Consider the following 23,069-nt stretch of genomic DNA (forward strand, 5'->3'; position numbering starts at 1 on the left):
GTTTTAACTCGTCTTATCGCCCTTTTATATTTTTCTTGTTTTGCGCTAATTTTTAAAGGGTGAATTAGTATAAGTGACGCGTGTTTTGACAAAATTTAAAAAGATGATATTTTTAAAAATATTTGACCAAGTGACATTCTCTTAATTTCTGCCATTAATTTTAGTAAAAATAGTAAATTAATTATAAAATAATATTTCTGCTCCTACTTACTTATTTTTAATTTTTTAAATAAAAAATATATAAAAAAATTAAATCTAAGTCCAATTAACAAGGCATTTTTGGGTTAAATCAAATAATTTTTTCTAAAACAAATTTTCTTGTTGAATTACGTTGATTTGTGAACATAAAAAAACAATCTCTTATGAATTATAAAGTATTATATAAATCTAACATTTTTCTTATCTCTTTAACTTTATGAAAAAGAAAATTATTTATTTTCAATTTTACCCTAGACCGATTAAAGTTAATGGTAAAAGTTAATGAAATGTCACTCGTTCAAGTATTTTCAAAACAAGTGTCCTTTTTTTAAAAAAAAATTGTCAAAACATGTGTCATTTAGAGGTAATTAACCCATTTTTAAATAGGGTGGTGAGTGTTCAACCCATCAATTTCTTCTGCACATTCTCCATTAATTAAAAATTTTATTATCTAAATAATTTTTTATAAATTACTTAATTAATCTTATCTTTTCTCTCTTCTCAATTTCACAAATTTTTATCAATTCATTTACATATATACTTTTGCTGCAAAAAATCAGTATTGTTAACTACGAGGAATAAAACCCACCATTTAAAAATGAATATCAATAAATTTTTATAATTCATAAAAGATAACAAATATCAAGAAATTATTTTTTATCAAACACAAAGTTAATGAATGTCAAGAAAAAAATTCGTGTACATAGAAAGCATAAATACAGTTCAGGATGTACAAATAAAGGTTCCAAACAAAGAAAAAAAATTAAAAGAGAGTGAAGTGTTTAGTTTGCATAATTGAGAGTAGAAAGAGAATATGCAATTGAGAGTAGAAAGAGAACGTGATTAGTTGAGATTTTAAAATTTTTAAATTTCAATAATGAATATATTTTTTTAAAATTGATTTAGAGAGGAATTTGATAGATTTAAATAGCCCTACCCTTTCAAATAAATCCTTAGTTTTTCCATAATTTATTCACACTCATTTTATGCTTTTATTACTTTTCTTGTGAGTGTGACTATTTACATTTGTTGAGTGCTGAAGAATACATATTTACAAAGGGAAAAATTATTATTTTACGGTCCAAATCTCACTAATATTTTCACTTTCATGTATTTAAATCCTTTAAACTTTGATTGTGTGTATTTTGTTATAATTTGAGTATTTTATGGGTATTTTGGTCATTTCATAATTAACAAGAAATCGGATAGCAAAACCAATAAAATTTTTGCACTGATAATAGCTAAAAACCTTAGGAAGGGCATAAAGGGCAAAATCATAATTTTATGATTTGGTGGACCAACTGAAGTGGCATTGATTGATAATGTGGCATTGACTGATAACATGGCAACATCATATTGGACCAAAAAATGCTGATGTGGTATTGACCGATAACGTGGCAGTATCCTATTGTACCAAGAATGCTAACTTGGCATTGGGCGATGATGTGGTAGCATATTATTGGACCAGATGATGTGTTCCAGCCAATCAGAGCTTGTCATGAGACGCAATCTTAAGCGCCGAATTGTTTTCATCCGATGGCAATAATTTACTCATTGTATCTATAAATAGGGGGCTCCCCTTAATTTGACATCTTTGAATCCAAATTTGAGCTCGACTTTGTGTAATTCTCACTCTATCATATATTTTCTACATACTTTAATAAAATTACCATTTTACCCCTAGTTCAAATATAAGTGGTCAATTTAATTTCAAGTCTAGGTTAAAGGTGAAGCCTCAACATGATCCATGTGCTTAATTTGGTAAGTTTATTTTCTCTCTCTCTGATTTATGTGGTTGTTTTGACTCATTGTTGATAGATAGTGTATTTTGGTAATTTTTTTTCTCCCTAATTTATGTTGTTGTTTTGACTCATTGTTGACAGACAGTGTATTTTGTCTAAATTTTGCACGGTATACTGACTCCCTAGTGAAAGATCATTACTATCTGGCACAATGAGCACTTTATATCATATCTATTAGAAAGAAAACCTGATTTAGTATTTATGGATCGTCTTGACTTAGTATTAACAGAGAGTACATCTAAGTTATTTAGTGCATAATTTTGTCATGTTGTCAACAGAAAGATTATTATCATCTGACACAATATGTTATTGACATTATACTTAGCAGAAAATCATTACCCTTTAGTGTACTAAGCGCTTGATACTATATTTATTGGAGTGGGGCTTATAAGGAGTGTAAATATCCCCTCATAAATTAATTGGAACTAAAAAAAAATATTAAGCCCATGGTGAATCTAGAGACTCAATCGTTTTATTTGAATTATTTTCATCTTTTTATTTTAAATCTTAGTACTACACAAAAAAGAAAAATCATCTATAGCCAAGTCACTTACAACTTAGAAAATTAACCCTACGCATAACTAAATTTATCTTCTCGTGGTATCGATAATCGTTACCATAAATCTATTCTATGATAGATTCGTGCACTTGTGAGTAAAATAAAATTTGTTCAACAAAATTCTAAAATCTATTTTGAACAATTTTATTACTTTGAATACGCATTTGTTAAATTTAAAATTTTTTTGTATGCTCTTTTAAATACCCCAAAAGTTCTCATTAATTACTTATATTACTTTCAAAACCGAAAATTATTCAAGGCACTTAAAGAAATTTCTTGAAAAATTTAGCACATATTTACAACAATAGAATCAAGAGAAATTTGAAGCACTACAACAAAAAAGGGTTTTCAAGAGGAAAAAAATTGTTTCTAAAACATAAAATTTTCATCGTTAAAGGCTATAGCAACGAAACAATTTTCGTCGCTATTTTGTCACAACATGAGCGTCATTATTGGTTTTTAGCGACGAAATGGTTTTTAGCTCAAAATTAATTTCGTCGCTAAATGTCTCTTTTTTAACGACAAATACAATCCTCGCCTAAAGCATAAAGAGTTCATAATTTATGTGTTGCAAATATAACTTTTAGCGATGAATAATTTGTTGCTAAAAACACTTAATTTTGACAGAAAATAATTTGCCTTTTATTTTTTAAAATTTCATGTTATTCAGGATAAATTTTAAAATTTGTAGCTAAAAATACACATTTAGTGATGAAATTATAAATATCACTAAAGGTCTAAAATTTTGGTGGAAATTTAATTGTTTTAGATCTTAAACCAATAACTTTTAGCAATGAACTCATAATTTCATAGCTAAAATACACATTTGACAACGAAAACTAAATTTAGTCACTAAAGGTCTAAAACTTTGGTGAAAAGTTAATTGCTTTAAATCTTTAAACGAATATTTTCAACGATGAATTTATAATTTTCATTAGTAAAAAAACCCATTTACTGATGAATTTTTAATTTCATCGCTACACATTTAGTGATGAAATTTACATTTCGTCACAAAAGGTCTAAAATTTGGACTTTATGTTGAATTTTCAAAGGAATATTTTTAGCAACGAACATATAATTTGGTCACTGAAAATAAACATTTAGCTATGAACTCTCAAGTTTGTTGCTAAAAATACACATTTAGTAATGAACTAATAATTTCATTGCTATAAGTATATCTGGCGAAATTGGACATTTTATAGTGATGAAATCATTTACCACTAAATCTTCAATGGCGAAAGTTGTTTAGTTGCAAAAATTAGGATTTGATGACAAATATCTTGTAGCTACATAGAACAACGTCGTCGCAAAAAAATAACTTATGGCGACAAAGATAATCATTGCAATAGTACTAAATTTCGTCGCAAAAAGTTAATGTTTTCGAGACAAAAATGAACTTTATCTCTAAATTGCCTCTTTAACAATGAAAAAGTCATTGCTAAAAACCTGAAATAATTATTAATTTTTTCTGCGAAAGATTTTTTTGTCACTAAAACATACTTAAGATGATGAAAAAATTTCATCTCAAACTAACTAGATTGAGGTCATCACCGACTCCATATCTGACGTCAATGACTCAAGGGAATGGAGCCCTAAAGAGCTGAGCGAGGAAATGCATGAAAGAGATCTTGAGCAGCAAGAATTGATTTTTATGGATAGACCTGCAAATTCACATGGAATACGTCAATGCTCAAGAAATATCACATGAAGCATGCTATCAAGAACTTTGTTCTAACTTACTTTGCTTGCTTGTAATCTTATCTTATATGTCTGTAAATATTGTGTGACTATTTTCTAGGGACCTTAGAGTTACACCCTAGTAAGTTATCCTTTTAAAAGATTTCATTATCTCCTTAGAAAGCATGAGGATAGATTACTTATCATAAATCCTCTTTTTAAAGTGATTAAATGATTTAGCTTGTCCTACATGGATGATTGGTCTGTTATCACCATATGAATTAGTGTTTTATTGTCATAAATTATTTGTCATTTGTAGAATTTTAAGATATTTGATTCAATTGAATACAACGTTAGAGATTTATACTATTTGAACACATAAAAAACATAGGTGGAGCACCTGACTTATCCCAATTAAGATGATTTACTCAAGGTCAGAAACTAGCATAGTTGGAATACTTGACTTGTTCTGATCAAGGCGATTTGCTCAAAGTTAGAAACTAGAATAATTGAATTATATACCTAACTTGTCTTTATCCAGAAAATCTATTCAAGGCTAGAAACAATAGAACACCGAATGAATGTTGGATTTTAGAAGAGACTTAAGAGGGCCACGATCAACAAAGGGAAGACGGTCTGAGAAGGCCCTAAAGCATAAAATCTTCATTGAATGATAGTGAGGTACCCTTGGACCTTTTAATAAACGCTTTATTCCCAATCCTCTCACTTAAGGAATGTAAGGAGGAAAATTGATAAAAAGGATCATAAGCATACTTATAGGAATTAACCACATTAAAAAACAAGTCATTGAGATCACTTAAATTTAAACCTATGGGAAAAATTATGATGGATCTCGACCAAGGAATTATGATGACTTTGTTAGTTTTACCTCAACACAAGATTCATAATTATATTTCATATTAACTTAGAAAATGGGTATATAATTTATGTTAGTTAACTTACATAAGGCATTATATAATTAACATGTCCTAGTTGACTAGGCCATAGATTAAAAGACTCATGAAAATAAGCAGAAGAACTAGCTTTATTATTCTTTGGCTTCATAACCATTAAATCAAGCTTTATCAACCTATCTAATACATATCTCTTTCCCATATACATCCCATTCTGAGGCAAAAATACTTTATTAAACTCAAACACCATCTAGAATCCATTCTTGTTTAAAAATATAGACTCAAGATTCTTGTTAATTTTTGGCATGTAAAAAATATTGTTTAGAGTCAGCTCTTTTCCAGAATTCATCTTTAAAATCACCTTCTTTGGGCTTTATCTTAAACATGGCTGAATTTCCCACATATAGCGTTTTCACCATTTCTGACAGGTTCAGACAAAATAAACATTTCCTTATCTGAGCATTTCCTTATCTGAGCATACATGTCTAGTTGCACTAATATGAATCCACAATTCTCTTGGATTGGAACCCATTAGATTCATTTCGAGAAACACCATAGAAAGATTAATGTCTAAAACATCTTGTGGGATGCCCTTTAGCAAATTAGCTTATTAGAGTCTCTTCTTCGGCAATCTGCATTATGAAGCTTTATAACACATTTTATCACAGTTGATGCATTTCTCTTGAAATTTGGTTTGTTTCTTAGATATTCCTCCTTTTGAACTAGCTTGTCCTTGTTAGCTTTCCTCTTGTTGTACCTAACTTATTCTTGTTGGCCTTCTTATTCTTGTTACTCTGACTATAGTCCATAATATTTGTCTTAGCCATAAAAATGATGCATTTCTTATAATTATTTTATTGTTTTCTTCAACTTGAATTTTAATAATCAGATCTTCAAGATTCATTTCCTTTCTCTTGTGCTGCAGATAACTCTTGAAACCTTTCCATGTTGAAGGCAGCTTCTCAATGATAATAGCCACTTGAAAATTTTCACTCAAATCCATCCTCTCGGCATAAATTGCCAACAAAGTTATCTGCAAATCTTGAACATGACTCATAACAGTTTTATAGTCCACTATCTTATAAACTTGGAAGTGACCTATGATAAATTTCTTAGTGTCATCATCCTCTATTTTATATTTATATTCTAATGACTCCTACAGTTCATTAGTTATCTTTTTTCTAGCATATACATTGTACAAAGAATCATTGAAGTCATTCAACTTATAATTTTTACAAAGGAAATTAGAATGATTTCAGACATCAATTGCATTGATTATTTTGATGTCAGCTTCACTTTTTCTAAGTATTGGAGCATCTTTCTTTAAGAACTTACAAGATTCAATATGGTCAAGTGAAAGAACATTTCATGTTGTTACCTTTTAAACCTGGCTAGTGAATTTCTCAAGTTTTTTTGCATGAGGAACAACCAAAGAGGTAGCAACACCAACTCCAGCACTTAACACAATAAGAATCATAGTAAGACGAAGGTTTAAAAGTTCTAGCTTGCTAGCTTTTATCAGTTGCCATTTTAATAAAAAATCTATTTTAAAATTATCATTATTAGTAAGTAATGTAAGACAACACATTTTGTTTATAAAAATACAATATTTTAGGTTCTAAAAAATGAGGCTGATTTAGATAAAATGTGTAATTTTATAGATTTTCTCAACCTTCTAGCGAGTTTACAAATAAGATGACCTTTTAATGGCGAGGATAGGGCTAATCCGATGGATGGTAGAGGGGTTGCAATTACAGTCGAGTCACTTTTTATGGGGCTCTAATTACCTCTTAAAGGATTTTTTAAGAGAGTGTGTTATGTTTTTTATGTAGCCCTAGTTCAGTTGTCTAGGCATTATTTATTGAGTTGATTTTCGTGTACGTACTCTGGAGAAAGCAGTTTGGTACAGAACATTCGACATGGTTATTATTGTGGATGTTCTAGAAATGAGGTTGTTGTGATGGTGACGTGGCTTATTTAATGACCCGCAGCAAGGATGTCAATATATTTAGGATTACCACATCCCACTACTCTTGGGATCACCACTAGTTTGACACAATCAGTGATTGGAGGTGACGCTCATTTTTGGGTCAGGAGGTGTCATGACCCAACCTAGACGTGCTAAGATAGTGTGTTATGTTTTTTATTTAGCCCTAGTTCAGTTGTCTAGGCATTATTTATTGAGTTGATTTTCGTGTATGTACTCTGGAGAAAGCAGTTTGGTAGAGAACATTTGACATGGTTATTGTTGTGGATGTTCTAGAAATGAGGTTGTTTTGATGGTGACGTGGCTTATTTAATGACCTGCAGTAAGGATGTCAATATATTTAGGATTGCCACATTCGACTACTCTTGGGATCACCACTGGTTTGACACAATCAGTGATTGGAGGTGACGTTCATTTTTGGGTCAGGAGGTGTCATAACCTAACCTAGACCTGCTAAGATATTGTTCGCTTTGTGCCTTAATAAGACTAGCACAGTCTTGTTCCTACGGTGCCTATACACCCAAAATGCGTCTTGCCAATTAAGGTGTGGATCACCTCTTATAAACCCAATATCTCTCCCATACTTTGTTGATGTGGGATTTGCCTAGGGTGTTATATGCACTCCCCTTAGGGACTCAGCATCCTCACTGGGGTTTGCCCCACTATCGTTTAAGAGGACACATGGAGCCGCTCTAATACCATCTATCATGACTCAACCCAGACCTGGCAAGATATTGTCCACTTTGGACCTTAAAAAAGATAGCAAGGTTTTGTTCCTGGGTCGCTTATACACCCCAAAATGCATCTTGCAAATTAAGGTGTGGATCACCCCGTATAAGCCTAACATCTATCTTGTTATTTGTCGATGTGAGATTTGCCTAAGGTGTTACATGCACCCCGCTTTAGGGATTCAGCGTCCTCGCAGAGGTTTGTCCCACCATTGTTCAAGAGAACACGTGGAACTGCTTGTGTACTGTTGGTTATTTTTTTCTCAATTGCTATTGATGTTAATGTGCAAGTGTACACAACAAGTAATAAAATGATGAATATTCAAGATCATTTCCACAGGGACTGATGTTACTAGAAAGGCTACAACAACCATGATAGTGTAAACTTTCTTTATTTCAAAAAAGAAATAAATGCAGTACTGAAGTAAATTAAATTAATTGCGTAAAAAGAATTTAATAGGAATGAGGTAGCTGAATGATCAAACTCTCTTTATGGGCTGACTCTTTTGTTAAATCAACACTAGTTGCTACAGTAATTCCTACAGCACTGGGTAGAATTATTTTGCATCCTCAGCTGTCGCTTGTTAGACTTACCAATTGTTATTCCACCTAAGGTATGCCATTATGAACATACACTCTCTCTAAGTAATCTTGATTTAAGTCTACAATTGCCATAATAACTCTCATTTCATAGAGTTATCATATACCATCTATCATGACCCAACCCAGACTTGGCAAAATATTATCCACTTTAGGCCTTAAAAAGGCCAACATGGTTTTGTTCCTAGGGTTCCCAGACACCCTAAAATGCGTCTTGCTAATTAAGGTGTGGATCACCTCTTATAAACCTAATATTTCTTGTGTACTTTGTCGATGTGAGATTTGCGTAGGGTGTTATAGGAGGTTTTTACATATTCACCTAGTCTCATATGAGTTCTTTCCCCTTTTTGCTTCCCCTTGTGGACTGGATTGTTTGTTTTAGTAGTTTTGTCTCTATATTCTCACGTGAATCCCCTATCTTGTAGAGGATAAAGGGTTGGAGGCAAGCCCACAAGGTATGAGTTTGGTTGTTAGACTTGTTAGGAAGCTAAAAGGGATAGTCAATGTGAAGACTTAGGGAGCTTTATAGTCGAGGATAGGATTTAGGGATCAGGCTTGTGTTCGGTCGACACTAGGGGGGCTCTGAAATAAAAAGTGTTGGAGACCTCCATATTTTATGTCACTTATCCACCCTACCTGAGGGAAAGCTCCCTAACCACACGGTGATCGTCTCCGGATAGTTTGGAGACCGTCCCCTATAGTTAGAGGATTATCCCTGGTTGCCTTGGGCTACTTATTCCATTTTGAGCTATAAGCATTTACTCCATTTGGTTTTCTTTTTTCATCATGTTGGTGATGTTCTGAATTCCTTTCTCTTCTATGATCTTTGCTAGATAACTTTTCCAATGAAGGCGTGTCAGAGGCTAGAGAGGCTTCTAAGAAGAGGGCCTTTAGTTCCACTAATGAGGCTGCTAGTTCGGCCAAGAGATCCTTCCTGGAATGCGTAGAAGAGTAATGCCTTGTTTTTATTTCACGAGGTCCTTCCAAGAAGGCTTCATCATTTACTCCGGTGAGTCTCCCTGAGGATTTTCCCTTTCGACACAAGGCTCAACTTGGGACTGATACAAGAAAGAGGCCAGTTACAAAAGATTCTTTTGTGGTCGATGATGATATGAGTATCCCTATCTTTGTGGAGGCTGCATAGAGGAACCTTAAGCTTGAGTTTCAAGGCTTTGTTAGGAAGGCCATAAATTGCTAGTTGTTTGAGAATGCCAGAAAAGGTTTCCTCCAGGTTAGCCGCAGTCTAGTCAAATTTTATTTTTTTGTTTTTAGCTTGCTGTCGTCTCACATAGGACCGTCTTCTACCTTCTTTCCATTCTCTCTCTCTTTTTTTCTATTTCTGTTTTTTATATGCAAGTTGCTATGATCCATACCCGCATCTTGAATAGGATATTGAAACAAAACTTTGAATTATCAGCAGAGGTGATCAAGCTCTGAAAGAAATTGACCTACCTTCAGATGAAGTCTCATGAAGAGAGGAACTCCCTTATAGAGCAGTTGAATTTTGTAATGAAGAGGGCTAAGAAGGCCAAGGGGAAGGCACTTGACTCAAAGTAGCATGCTAAGTGTATGGTATTGAGCTGTCTTTATGCCGTTGGGTCAGACTATTTTGAAGTAGTTATGGAAAAGTAACCTTTGCACTACTCATATGCTGAGGTAAACAAGCTCTTTGCGACCTTAGAGCCCTCCTCGAGTCATTAGTGAGAGAGAGGGAATCCTTCCCAAGCCTTGAGGACAATCTCAGAGATGTCGATCCTCCCCATAGCTCGAGCCTAATTTTTGTTGATCGGCCAATGTTAGAAATGTAGGAAATGAGGGTTCTGCTAATAATAAAGATGTCAATGACACGATGCGTCAGGCTGGGGAAAAGAGGCATGACAACTATCTTGTTATGAGATCATGGGTTTGCTATCTTTAGTTTTATGCATTTGTGAACTGTTGCTATCTTGTGTGTGCTTTCATTCTATGCTTTTAGGACCTTGACATGTACTATATTAGATTAACTTGATGGCAGGCCCAAACTTTTATTTGGCCCAAGGTTTTTACCTTATGTAGGCAATGTGATGACACTTTTATTTTAAATGTGGGATGTTCTGCCTTTTTCTTCCTTCCTTTTCTTTTTCTATCGGGTCCCTTTTGAATTTTAATAGAACAATTGCCCTATATACTGTGTTTCTTCGGTAAAGAGGATTACTGTGCTTATGGTATTTATTTTATGTGTTATGCCTAGGGCATTTATATTATGTGTTGCACTCGAGACTCTTAGTCGGGGTTGGGGCATTTATTCTGTGTGTTGTGCTCGGGAGCTCTTTATTATGCTTGGGATGTTTGTATTTCGCCGCCCCTGGCGGAATATTTATTTTTGCATTTCCCAGCAGGATATGTATTTTATTTACGGCATATAGGGCTCTTAGTCATGATTGGGGCATATGTATTTCACATTTTGGTGGGGCGTTTATTTTATCTACCGTGCTTGGGGCTCTTTACCGTGCCTAGGGCTCTTCGTCGTGCTTAGAGCACTTATATTACCATCATGTGGGTTGGTCTAAATCATGCATGATTTTTAGAGATCATCTTGAATGAGCTCATCGTCATGAGGGGAGTCCCCCATACGTGACATCCATATTGATTTGATTGAGAGTGTAGGGTCCATTAGATGCCATGTGGGGTGTTCCCATCTTGCGTATGTGGGCTCATAAACAGTACTCTTATTGTGTGTTATTACCACGTTAGTATATGAGACTCAAATTTAAGACATATATTTGCTTAATATTACTTTATTGTTAAAACATAAGGCGACACTTACGCCACATTAAGATGATTGTGGCATTAGTAGTTTTTTAAAAAGTTAAAGGCTAGTTATAGTCACACAAGGCTGTCCCTTGATTACCACCAATATACAAAATATAAAATGAAAATATAATAGAAACTGTAGAAGTAATTAGAGATACGGGCCCCTTTTAAGATTGGCTGAAGAGAAGGTCTCTAAGTCATTGATAATACTTCTTGAGCTTAGTGGCATTCCATAAATGCTTGACTCTTCTTCCATTGAGGTGCAGCAGTGTTTGTACCCTAAATTTGAGCACTCGTTTAACTTTGTAGGGTCTCTTTCAGTTCATGCCAAGGGTACCATCCTTGAGGTTTATGGTGTTCTGGATGACCAGACGGAGCATGAGATCCCCTTTAATAAAATGTAGGGACAAACCTTCTTGCTATAGAAGTTGGCAATTTGGTGCTAATATGCAGCAATTTTGAGTGCGATGTCAAGTCTTTTTTTTTTGCTTAGTCCACCACAACAACAAAAAGTTCTTTATTCCCGGTGTTGTGCAAATTTTATTGAACTCGCAAGTGCACGAATCTATTGTAGTATAGATCAATGGTGACAAGTGTCGATCCCGCGAGGAGGTAAATTTTAATTATATGTAGAATTAATTTTGTATGAAGGTGGTTGGATTTGTGGTGAAAGTGACTTAGATTATCCTAAAATTGGAATTGAAATGGCGAGAATAAATTGAAGAGAAATCTATTGAAATGACGTACTTGGGTATCTGGATCCGTATCAACATGCACCATGGGCTAAATATTCCTTATTAATGCCAATTAAATCATGAGGGGGGAATCCACACCTCATGGACCACACTCTAATAAATATGGTGCTAAGGGTTTATTGTGCCAAATAATAATAACCTTGTACTAGGGAGCCGGTGAAACCAGGGCGGTATCTAGACAAGCTTATTATTATTTGTCGACGAGAAGTCAAAACATCCACAAAAATAAGAGGGGAAGAGAAAATAAATTTACCAAATAAAGCCCATGACACATGTTAAGACTTCACCTTCAACCAAAGCTTGAAAGAAAATTAGCTACTCATAATTGAATTAGGGGCAAAATAGAAATTTATTAAAATATATAGAAAATACAAGATGGAGAAGGAATTACAAAAAATGGAGTCCAAAAATAGATTCAGAGATATTAAATTAGGGGGGGGAGGCCCCCTTTTTATAGATACATTAAGTAAATCATGGCCATCGGATTAAAAACAGTTTGGACGCTCAGGATTGTGCCACGTCATCAATCAACAGTACGCGGTTTGACCACACGGTTTGAACAGTGACACGGTTTGACCCGGGTTGAACAGTAACGCGGTTTGGTTGAAAATAATCCTGTGTATATACATGTACCGTACGCGCAATTTTTGGTCCACTAATATGTTGCCACGTCACCAATCAACAATGCATAAGAATTTTAGTTCAACAGGATTGTGACACATCATTAGTCAATACCACATCATCGGTCAGTGCCACGTCATCGATTCGTCTATGTGAACAGTGTCGTGAACAGTAACGTGGACAGTACCGTACATGTGAATAGTACCGTACATGTGAACAGTGCCATTTTTCATTTTATGCTCTTCTTAAGGTTTTCGATCGTCCTGAGTTCAAAAGTAATATCCGTTTTGCCGTCTGATCTCTCGTTCATTGTGAAATGATTATGATGCCCCTAAAATACATAAAATACTTAATTATAATACAACACACATAATTAAATGACAAGAAACTTAAATACATAAAAGTAAGGGTGTTAGTAAAACTTGAAGTGTAAAATGACGATTTTCTCCTTTATAAATATACATTTTCTAACACTCAACACACCCCCAACCAGCTTATTGCTAGTCCCTAGCAAATAAAGCGAAAACAAAATTCAAATCAAAAATGATTTTTTTTAAACAATCATGTTTATTCAATCAGACTAATGATAGTAATCAAATAAAAGTATAAGCATTATCTCCAGTATAAAGAAACATCACACCTACATCAACCATCCACATGAATCAGCCCAATAGACTTTGTCATAGTTACTTTCAAGAATGACATGTCAAACCCCAAAATCTCACTGGAAGTAGTGACACTCTCACAAAAAAATTAAACCCAATAAAAATAGTCACTCAAATGAATGGTAATTGAGAGAAAATAATAAAGAAGTGATATCACATGCTCTCACCAAGATGAAAGAAATATGCCCTCAGCTTAGAAATAATACGATCTCAAGTCAAATAAAAATGCTAGTCAACCCAATTTATTTATTTTTATTTATTTATTTTTATGCACCACTACATCTTTTTCGCCCATATAACTAGCTTCTACTTCAGACTATAGTTCCCTAAAATTAAGAAGGAATTTTATTAGGACGTAACGTAGGCTAAGTACATGGCTAACAAAGGAGGAGAAATAAGGAAAAACAAAGTGTATGTTTGAGAAAAATGCAGAGATTTTTTTTTTGGAAGTTGAAAGGTGGATTTCACCTATTATTGTTGTTTTTTTTTCTCTTTTTTTGAAACAACAATTTTTGTTTTTTTTGGTTTTTTTTTGGCTTTTGTTTGGCACAACGTCACTGAATAAAATAATTATTTACATTTTTCTCAAACATACATAGGTGATGGAACTTAGAAGACATCAGGTAATACTCCAAATCGGAGTGGGTCAAGATGATAAGTTAACGAAGAAAAGGTTTTTTTTTTGTTTTAAGGCTCAAAAGGGTTAACTATGGATATTTCACAAAAGGGATGACTAGAAAGGCTCAAATGAATCAAAAATGGCCTTTCCATCATTTTTTAGGGCTCTAAAGAATCTTTCATATCTACTAGTTAGATGAGCCTCTAGATGTAGCAACACAATTTTTTTTTCTCTTTTTTGTAAGGGTTAACTCAAAAGAAATCTAGAGATCATGTATAAAATAATAAACTGATAAGTTGTATAAAGAATGGGCAAAAGAGTTACTCTCTAAGAAAAATGATAGGCTCAAAAACTCACTTGGTACTTATTATGACATGTTCATTCCTTCAAGCGACTCATATTTGTCTCCGACATCAACATGTAGAGTAGCAAATATAGCGTAACATCACTTAAGACCAAAGATAATACAAATACTAAAATTTGAAATTCATCATGTCATCCAATGTTAAAACAAATCACACAATTTTTTTTTAAACAACATTCTACCCCCTAACCTATTCTAAACGTGAAAGGAAAATATGCATGCAAAAATGTGAAAATGATGCAAAAAAACTAATTAGAAAAGTTGCACTTAAAATGATAGAAAAAGATTTTTTTTTTTAACTAAGAAGATGTGTTTCTAAAGGCACTACACTCCATATTCAGCCATCTTTGACTCAAAAAATTTGAAGTGTATATTTATAAAGGAGAAATTAGAAAGAAGAAGAAAAATGATTGTAAAAAAAATTAATAAGAAAAAGAAAATATCTGGAATTTTTTTTGTTTTTTTTAACGAAGAAGATGCGTTTCTAGAGTAACTACACTCCATATTCAGCCATCTTCAACACAAAAAGTTAGCAACAATTAGTTTCTACAACAAAAAATTAGTAAAAACTTAACCAAGATTCCACAATTATCGACTATTCCCTGCCCCTAACCAGAACGAAACATTGTCTTCAATATTTTAAAGGAAAGAAGTAGAGTTTAAAAGACATCACCTGGGTGGTGCAACACAGAAGAAAATATTTACAGGCGGAGAGTTAAATCTAATTTGTATTTCTTACTGCAGCTATTGTTACCATCATTATTTGGATGCTCCAACACAAAGGTCCATGGGTCTGGTTCCGGTTTATAAGCTTGTAACATATCAAGTAGTTCGTTAGCAGTGTGAGCACAAATAAAAAGCTTTTTCGCATTGGAAGGAATGAAATCGTTTTTTATTGCATGGTTAAGAAATGCGATGAAGCCATCATAAAAGTTATTGATATTTAACAAACCGATGGGTTTCTAGTGAATGTGCAGATGGGCCCAAGATGCTAGTGTGATAAGTGCCTCTAGTGTTGCAAGATCTCCTGGAAGGAAAATAAAAGCATCAACATGATTAAGCATTTAAGTTATTCTTTTTTGCATACCTGAGACGACTAACTCTTCTCCAGTCGGTGGGTCAGACAAACTGCCCAAAGGTTTTAGGGCTCTTGGGATGATGCCTAACACTTGGCTTTCTTTGACAAAAACAGCTTCTGAGACCACTTTTGATAACCCTTGGTTACCTCCTCCATACACCAAGTGTAGTTCTCTCTCTTCTATGCTTCGACCAAGATTTATGGTTGCCTCAACGAACTCTTTATGTTTGCCATAGTTAAATCTAGAAAGCACACAAATGTTCTTGAATTGTCTATTGGGAGTAGCGGCCATTGGAATATTTCTCAAAAATAATTTGTGAGTGCTTAACAAAAAGTCATATTTAAGAATCTTGGTGATAGTGGGTCACAACTGTGTATGAGGTGGCATGTCAGTGTCAAATAACGCGTAAAGCACATGGCTCGCGAGTAAAAAAGAAAACAGTAAAGAGAAAAAGAAACAATTATAAAATAAAATTATTAAAGACAATAATGGAATTAAAGACAATAATGGAAAAGATAAAACAACAATGAAATAAAATAACAGTGAAGTAAAAGGATATTTACAGGTAGTTGCGACTATGGCTCACATCTTCCTCTGGTTTTACGTCCAGAAACGGCTTGAACGCCCTCTATGGGTCGAGGATAGGCTTCCCATCCAGTTTTCTTATAAAATGGCAAACAAGGTCGTTTATAATTAGATTCCCGAGATTATATTGTTCATGCTCTTTCTGGAATAATGGCCATAACTGGAGAATCGCTCCTTGAACATATCTACTGGGATGCGTTTCAAGAGCCAAAAGAATATCATCCAATAACTCCTTATTCAAGCCATCCCTAATGAATTGAATCTTATCTTCCCTGTTATCAGACACCATTCCTAAAGAATATGGATTTTTATTGCATCTCATTCTGGCACATTTATGACAAGTAACAGAAATTCTTTGAGCTCTTCGTTTTCTTGCATAATTTTATTTACCATAACCAGGCATGTATGCAATAAATTTTGGAGGCAACTCACCTGCCAATCGTACTTTAGCCTCGATTAATCAACAGATGTCAGCAGGTATGTTATTCCTCATGAGCAATCGCATGTGTTCGGACCGAGCTTTATAGATTGTAAGGAGGGCATTCTGAGGAAGTGAAGGGAATCGATTGTGAAGCTTTGCTAGAATCTCGTTTCTGTCCATACATTTGCCTCAGAATATTAGTTATTATGGGAAACTGAAGTAACCAACTTGATTGTCACGGAGTACTGTTATCCGCCACTTCATCGGGGTATTAAACTAAAGCACATAAACAGAAAAAAAATTAAAACACACAAAGAAAATTAAAATCGTCCTCTTATTGAATTTACCTCAAGCTCTAACTGGATGTTGTAGACACTTCTCTCAATGTCTCTGAGTTGGCTTTCTAAATCCTTAACATAGGATACTAACTCTGGTGGTTGCAGAGCCTAAATATGATGTGTTTTACAAAAATTAATCTGTCTTCTGAGATGAGATTTTACACGTTAAAGTGGTTTAAGACTGTTCAGGAGGAACTGTTTAACTGTGGTACTCATGATTAACAATGATAAGAGAAAACTTAATGGTTAAACAAACACACTTATGCAAAAATAATTTCAATTAGCAAAAGAATAATAAAAAGAAAGAAAAAAAATCAAATCACCGAAAAGAAAGAAAGAAAAAAACTTAATTCAAATCTAGTGGGTCACTCAAATTTATTTCGGTGTCCTCTCCATGTGGTTGGTACTCTAGATATGGCTTTAATCTTTGACCATTAACTTTAAACGTGACACCGTTCTTTGGGTCCTTAATTTCAATTGCCCCATGTGGAAAAACAGTATGAACAATAAAGGGGCCAGACCAACGAGAGCGTAACTTACCTGGGACTTGAAGAAAAGCACTTTCTGACCTGGAGTGAAAGATTTTTTCATAATTTGCTTGTCATGGAAGACTTTCATTCGCTGCTTGTAAATTTTGGCATTTTCGTCTGCATCATTGCGAATTTCTTCAAGTTCTGCCAGCTGTAATCTTCTTTTTAAGCTAGCTTACTGCATGTCAAAGTTGAATTTCTTGATGGCCCAATATGCACGATGCTCGAGTTCCACAGGTAGGTGGCAAGCTTTTCCATACACTAGCTTGTAGGGTGACATCCCAATCGAGGTTTTAAAAGTCGTTCTATATGTCCATAATGCATCATCAAGTCTTAATGATCAATCTTTTCTGTCCGGCCTCACTGTCTTTTCTACTATGTGCTTTATTTCTCGATTAGAGATCTCAACTTGGCCACTGGTTTGCGGATGATATGGGGTCGCCACTTTGTGAGTGATTGAATACTTCGTCAAAAGAACCTTGAATGCTTTGTTACAAAAGTAGGCACCACTATCACTGATTATTGCTCGAGGAAATCCAAAGCGTGAAACAATGTTGCTTCTACCTATTTCGATACGTAGTCAACAACAACCAATATGTATTGATGACCAAAAGAAGGGGGAAAGGGTTCCATGAAGTCGATACCCCATACGTAAAAAATCTCAACCACTAAAATTGGATTTAGTGGCATCATGTTCCTTCATGTAATGCTCCCCATTCGTTGACACCTATCACATGAAGAACAGAAAGTGTAAGCGTCTCGAAATATAGTTGACTAATAGAAACCACATTGTAAAACTTTAGTAGCTATTTTCTTAGCCCTGAAATGGCCTCCACAAGCTTGTTCATGGTAGAATGAAAGGATATTCTGAATTTCACTTTCTGGGACACATCGCCTAACAATTTGATCTGCACAATACTTGAACAAATAAGGGTCATCCCAAAAGAAATTCTTTATTTCTGTAAAAAAATTAGCCTTGTCTTGCTTGGTCCAATGCTTTGAAAGTTGACCTGTAATAAGATAATTCACGATGTCAGCATACCATGGTAATACTTCCACACTCATCAATTGTTCATCTGGAAACGACTCATTCAATGTTAATGACTCTGTAATTGTGTCAAAATGGAGGTGAGAGAGATGGTCTGCCACAATATTTTCTGTGCCTTTCTTATCTTTAAATTCCAAGTCGAATTCTTGCAAAAGTAACATCCAACGAATTAGTCTAGCTTTTGCATCTTTCTTTGTGAGAAGATATTTAAGAGCAGCATGATCTGTAAATATAATTATTTTACAACCAATGAGATAAGATCGAAATTTTTGTAATGCAAACACTACTGCTAGCATTTCTTTTTCAGTAGTTGAATAGTTCTATTGTGCATCATTCAATGTCAAACTAGCATAGTAAATAACATGGGGAATTCGATCAACTCTTTGTCTTAATACTGCACCTACTGTATAATCAGATGCATCACACATGGGTTCAAATGGTAAGCTCCAGTTTGGGGGCTGAGAGTTTGGGGGCTGAATGATGGGTGATGATGTCAACAATTGCTTTAATTTTTCAAAAGCCATAAGACATGAATCATCAAAGATAAAAGGTACATCCTTAGCAAGTAGATTGCATAAGAGTCTAGAAAATTTTCTAAAATCTTTAATGAAACATCTATAGAAACCAGTATGCCCAAGGAAAGATCTTACTTCTCTGATTATTTTGGGTGGTCTTAGAAATGAGATCCACATTGGCTTTGTCAACCTCAATACCTTTGCTCAAAATGATGTGACCGAGAACAATACCTTGTTTCAGTATAAAATGGCACTTCTCCCAATTTAAGACTAAGTTCTTCTCGATACATCTCTACAGAACTAGTGTTAGATGATGCAAACATTGATCAAACGAATCACCAAAGACAGAAAAATCATCCATAAAGACTTCAAGGAATCGTTCAACCATATTAGAAAAAAATGATCAACATGCATCGTTGAAATGTAGCAGGTGCATTACATAATCCAAATGGCATCCTCCTATATGCAAAAGTGCCAAAAGGGCAAGTGAAAGTAGTCTTTTCTTGATCTTTTGGTGCTATGGGGATCTGATTGTATCCTGAGTAGCCATTTAGAAAGCAATAAAATTCATGGCCTGCTAATCTATCAAGCATTTGATCAATAAATGGTAAAGGAAAATGGTCTTTACATGTGACAGAATTTAACTTTCTATAATCAATGCATACACGCCATCCTGTAGTTACTCTAGTTGGTATCAATTCATTATCGGCATTGGTAACTACTGTGACTCTTGATTTTTTAGGGACAACTTGTACAGGACTGACCCATGAACTATCAAAAATTAGGTAAATGATACATGCGTCTAATAGCTTAAGGACTTCAGTTCTAACAACTTCTTTCATATTAGGATTTAACCGACGCTACATTTCCCTAGTAGATTTAGCATTTTCATCAAGGTGAATGTAATGCATGCAGTCTACTGGGTTTATACATTTTATGTCTTCTATGGTCTACCATAATGCTCATTTGTGCTCTTTTAAAACATCCAACAACTTACCTTTTTGTTCGTCATTGAGGGATGATGAGATGATTACCGGCAGAGTACTTTCTTCTCCCAAAAACGCATATTCCAATGGGTTTGGTAATGGTTTGAGCTCGACTTTCGGTGGTGATTCTGATAATGGGATGAGTTTCTTTTCTGATGGTGCTAGTTGTTCAACTCTTCACTTCTATTTATTAGTGTTCATGGATGGTGCTGAGTCAAGTAGAGCATTGACCTCATCGACTAATCTGTTAATATCAAAATCCCAACCAAAGTGAGTTAAACATGTTTGTAAAGGATCATCACTTAGGTTTGAAACAAAAGTATTATCAACTAATGTTTCTATTAAATCCACATCAACAATTCCATCATCTGCATTGTGAGGTTGTTTGGCAATGTTGAAAATGTTAAGCTCCATAGTCATGTTGCCGAAGGACAACTGCATATTTTCAGTCCTGCATAGAATGTGAGCATCCGCAGTTGCCAAGAAAGGTCGGCCTAGAATAATGGGGATGTGCTTCCTTGAATCCTGTATTGGTTAAGTGTCAATTACAATGAAATCAACAGGAAAATAAAACTTGTCTACTTGGATAAGCACGTCCTCCACAATACCACGAGGTATTTTCGTGAACTGATCTGCAAGCTGTAACACCACTGGAGTTGGGTGTAATTCTCCAAGTCCAAGTTTCACAAATACTGAATAAGGCAACATATTTACACAAGCTCCTAAATCCAAAAAAGCATTCTCAATTGTGTGGTTCCCTATACTACATGAGATAGTGGGGAGCCTGGGTCTTTGCATTTTAGAGGAATTTTGTGTTGGCGTATAGAACTAACGTTTTCTATTAAAAATGCTTTCTTTTAAATGTGAATGTTTCTCTTTTTAGTACAAAGGTCTTTAAGAAACTTGGCATAAGATGGAACTTGCTTTATAGCATCAAGTAAAGGGATGTTAACACTTACCTGTTTGAAGATTTCAAGAATCTCACCTGTGGATTTTCCCTTCTTTCCTTTAGCTAACCTCTAAGGAAACAGAGCTTTGGGAACATATTCTCATGGGTTGGTTTCTTCTTTCTCTTCTGATGGTGAGTCCTCAACATTCACAGGTACAATTTGATTTTCTTTTGTCACTGGCATCTCCACTTTGTTGTCGACTTCTTTTTCTTTTCGCAAAGTCATGACTGCTTTGACCTCTCCATGCTGCTGTGCTGAACTGGTACTTGCTTCATGTACTCCTTTAAGATTAGGCACTGGTTGACTTGGAAACTTACCTTTCTCAACAGTCGTTGCCAAGGTTTGAACTGAAGAATCAAGCTGTCCCACCATCTTCTCGAGGCTTGAAACTGATTGTGCTTGTAAGTTGAAGCCTGCTCTCATCTCATTTCATAGTCCATCAATGGTGCGGTTTTGTTGCTCAATCGTAGAGTGAGTAACATTCTTAAAATTCTAGAATGCATCCTCCCATGGTTTGGGTTGAGAGTAGTTCTGGTTCTGATTGTATGGTCTAAATGGTGGCTGAAAGGCTTGAGGAATTTGAGGAATTGGTTGCATTGGTGGAGCTGGAGCTGCTGGTTCATTCTGTTGGAATCCTTGAGACCATGAAAAATTGGGGTGGTCTCTCCATCCAGGATTATATGTGTTGGAGTATGGGTTGTAATTAGATGGTTTTCTCATTAAACCTATGGCATTGGCTTGATCTGAGTATGAGTCATGGTCATGTGGCTCTGTTGGTTTAGCAGTCATTAACGATGGTATTTGTCGAGAGAGACATTCAATTATCTCCTTGACTTCTTTAATTTCTGAACTTGACCCACAAATGTGAACCTCATTTACTCCCTTAATTCTTCTAGTATTCCTGAGTGATCGATTCCGTTATTGGGAATTATCCACTTGTCGCTGGAAGAATTCCCAAATCTCTGATGCACTTTTTGACATTAGCTCTCCTCCACTTGTTGCCATTAGCTATTCTTGCACATTCGGCAATAATCGCTCCAAAAAGTATTAGCATTGGTGCCATTTCTCGTACCCATGATGTGGACACTTCAAGAGTAACCCATTGAATCGCTCTCATATTTCGAAAAACTGCTCGTCTTTTTTCTGGGTAAACTCTGAAATTTCCCTGCGAATAGCATTGATTTTATGCACTGGGAAATATTTATTCAAAAATTTTGTTACCATTTGTTCCCATGATGAAATGCTATTAGCAGGCAATGTATTGAGCTATGAACGAGCTATTTCCTTTAAAGAAAATGGGAATAGTTTAAGTTTAACATCATCATCTGAAAAATTATCATATCTAAATGTTTGACAAACAGCATGAAAATCATTCAAATGATTATATGAGTCATCATTTTCTAGGCCATAGAATGTTGGGAGACAATTTAGCACACTAGGTTTTAATTCAAAACTTCTAGCAGCTACATTTGGGTATCTTATACATGATATGCTCAAATTAGCTAAGGGACTAAAATAGTCCTTAAATGGGCTCTCCTGTGGTGCTTGTTGTTGCTGCAAATCCATTTTATTTTTAACGTGTTTGTGTGTGCCCAATATTTTTTCTAGTTCAAGGTCTATAGGTTCAAGATTATGTAATAATGACCTACGACCATGCATGCAAAGAACAAAAAATAAATGGAAACAAAACGAATAAAAATAAAGAAAAATGAGAAATTACAATACTAACCTTATCGCGCTATTACAACCTTACTATAAAAATACACAAAAACATACGTGAAATAAATTAACTAAAAAAAATTAGTAAGATAAACAAAAATTACAAAGAAGAAAAAAATAACTTGAAAATTAAATTACAGAATTTTAAAGAAGAGAAAAGAAATACTAACCTCTAAATACAGATTCACTTTTTTTTTTCCTTTTTTTTAATAAGAAAAAAATACAAGAAAACAAATAAAAGAAATTATTCACAAAAATTAATTTTACAAATTAAAATAACTTACCTCCCCGACAACGGCGCCAAAAACTTGTTGTGCAAATTTTATTGAACTCGCAAGTGCACAAATCTATTGTAGTATAGATCAATGGTGACGAGTGTCGATCCCACGAGGATGTGGATTTTAATTATATGTAGAATTAATTTTGTATGAAGGTGGTTGGATTTGTGGTGAAAGTGACTTAGATTATCCTAAAATTGGAATTGAAATGGCGAGAATCAATTGAAGAGAAATCTATTGAAATGACGTACTTGGGTATCTGGATCCGTATTAACATGCACCATGGGCTAATATTCCTTATTAATGCCAATTAAATCAGGAGGGGGGAATCCACACCT

General features: G+C 34.5%; 1 non-coding gene across 1 annotated transcript; it reads left to right on the forward strand.

Annotated features, from left to right (window-relative positions):
- Window positions 1-21,803: 21,803 nt before the first annotated feature.
- LOC112100465 lies at window positions 21,804-21,907 on the forward strand. Its single transcript, XR_002906836.1, has one exon. It is a non-coding gene; the product is annotated as a small nucleolar RNA R71 (small nucleolar RNA).
- Window positions 21,908-23,069: the final 1,162 nt, after the last annotated feature.

The sequence above is a fragment of the Citrus clementina genome, unplaced genomic scaffold (genome assembly GCF_000493195.1).
Source record: "Citrus clementina cultivar Clemenules unplaced genomic scaffold, Citrus_clementina_v1.0 scaffold_3, whole genome shotgun sequence".
Lineage (NCBI taxonomy): Eukaryota > Viridiplantae > Streptophyta > Magnoliopsida > Sapindales > Rutaceae > Citrus > Citrus x clementina.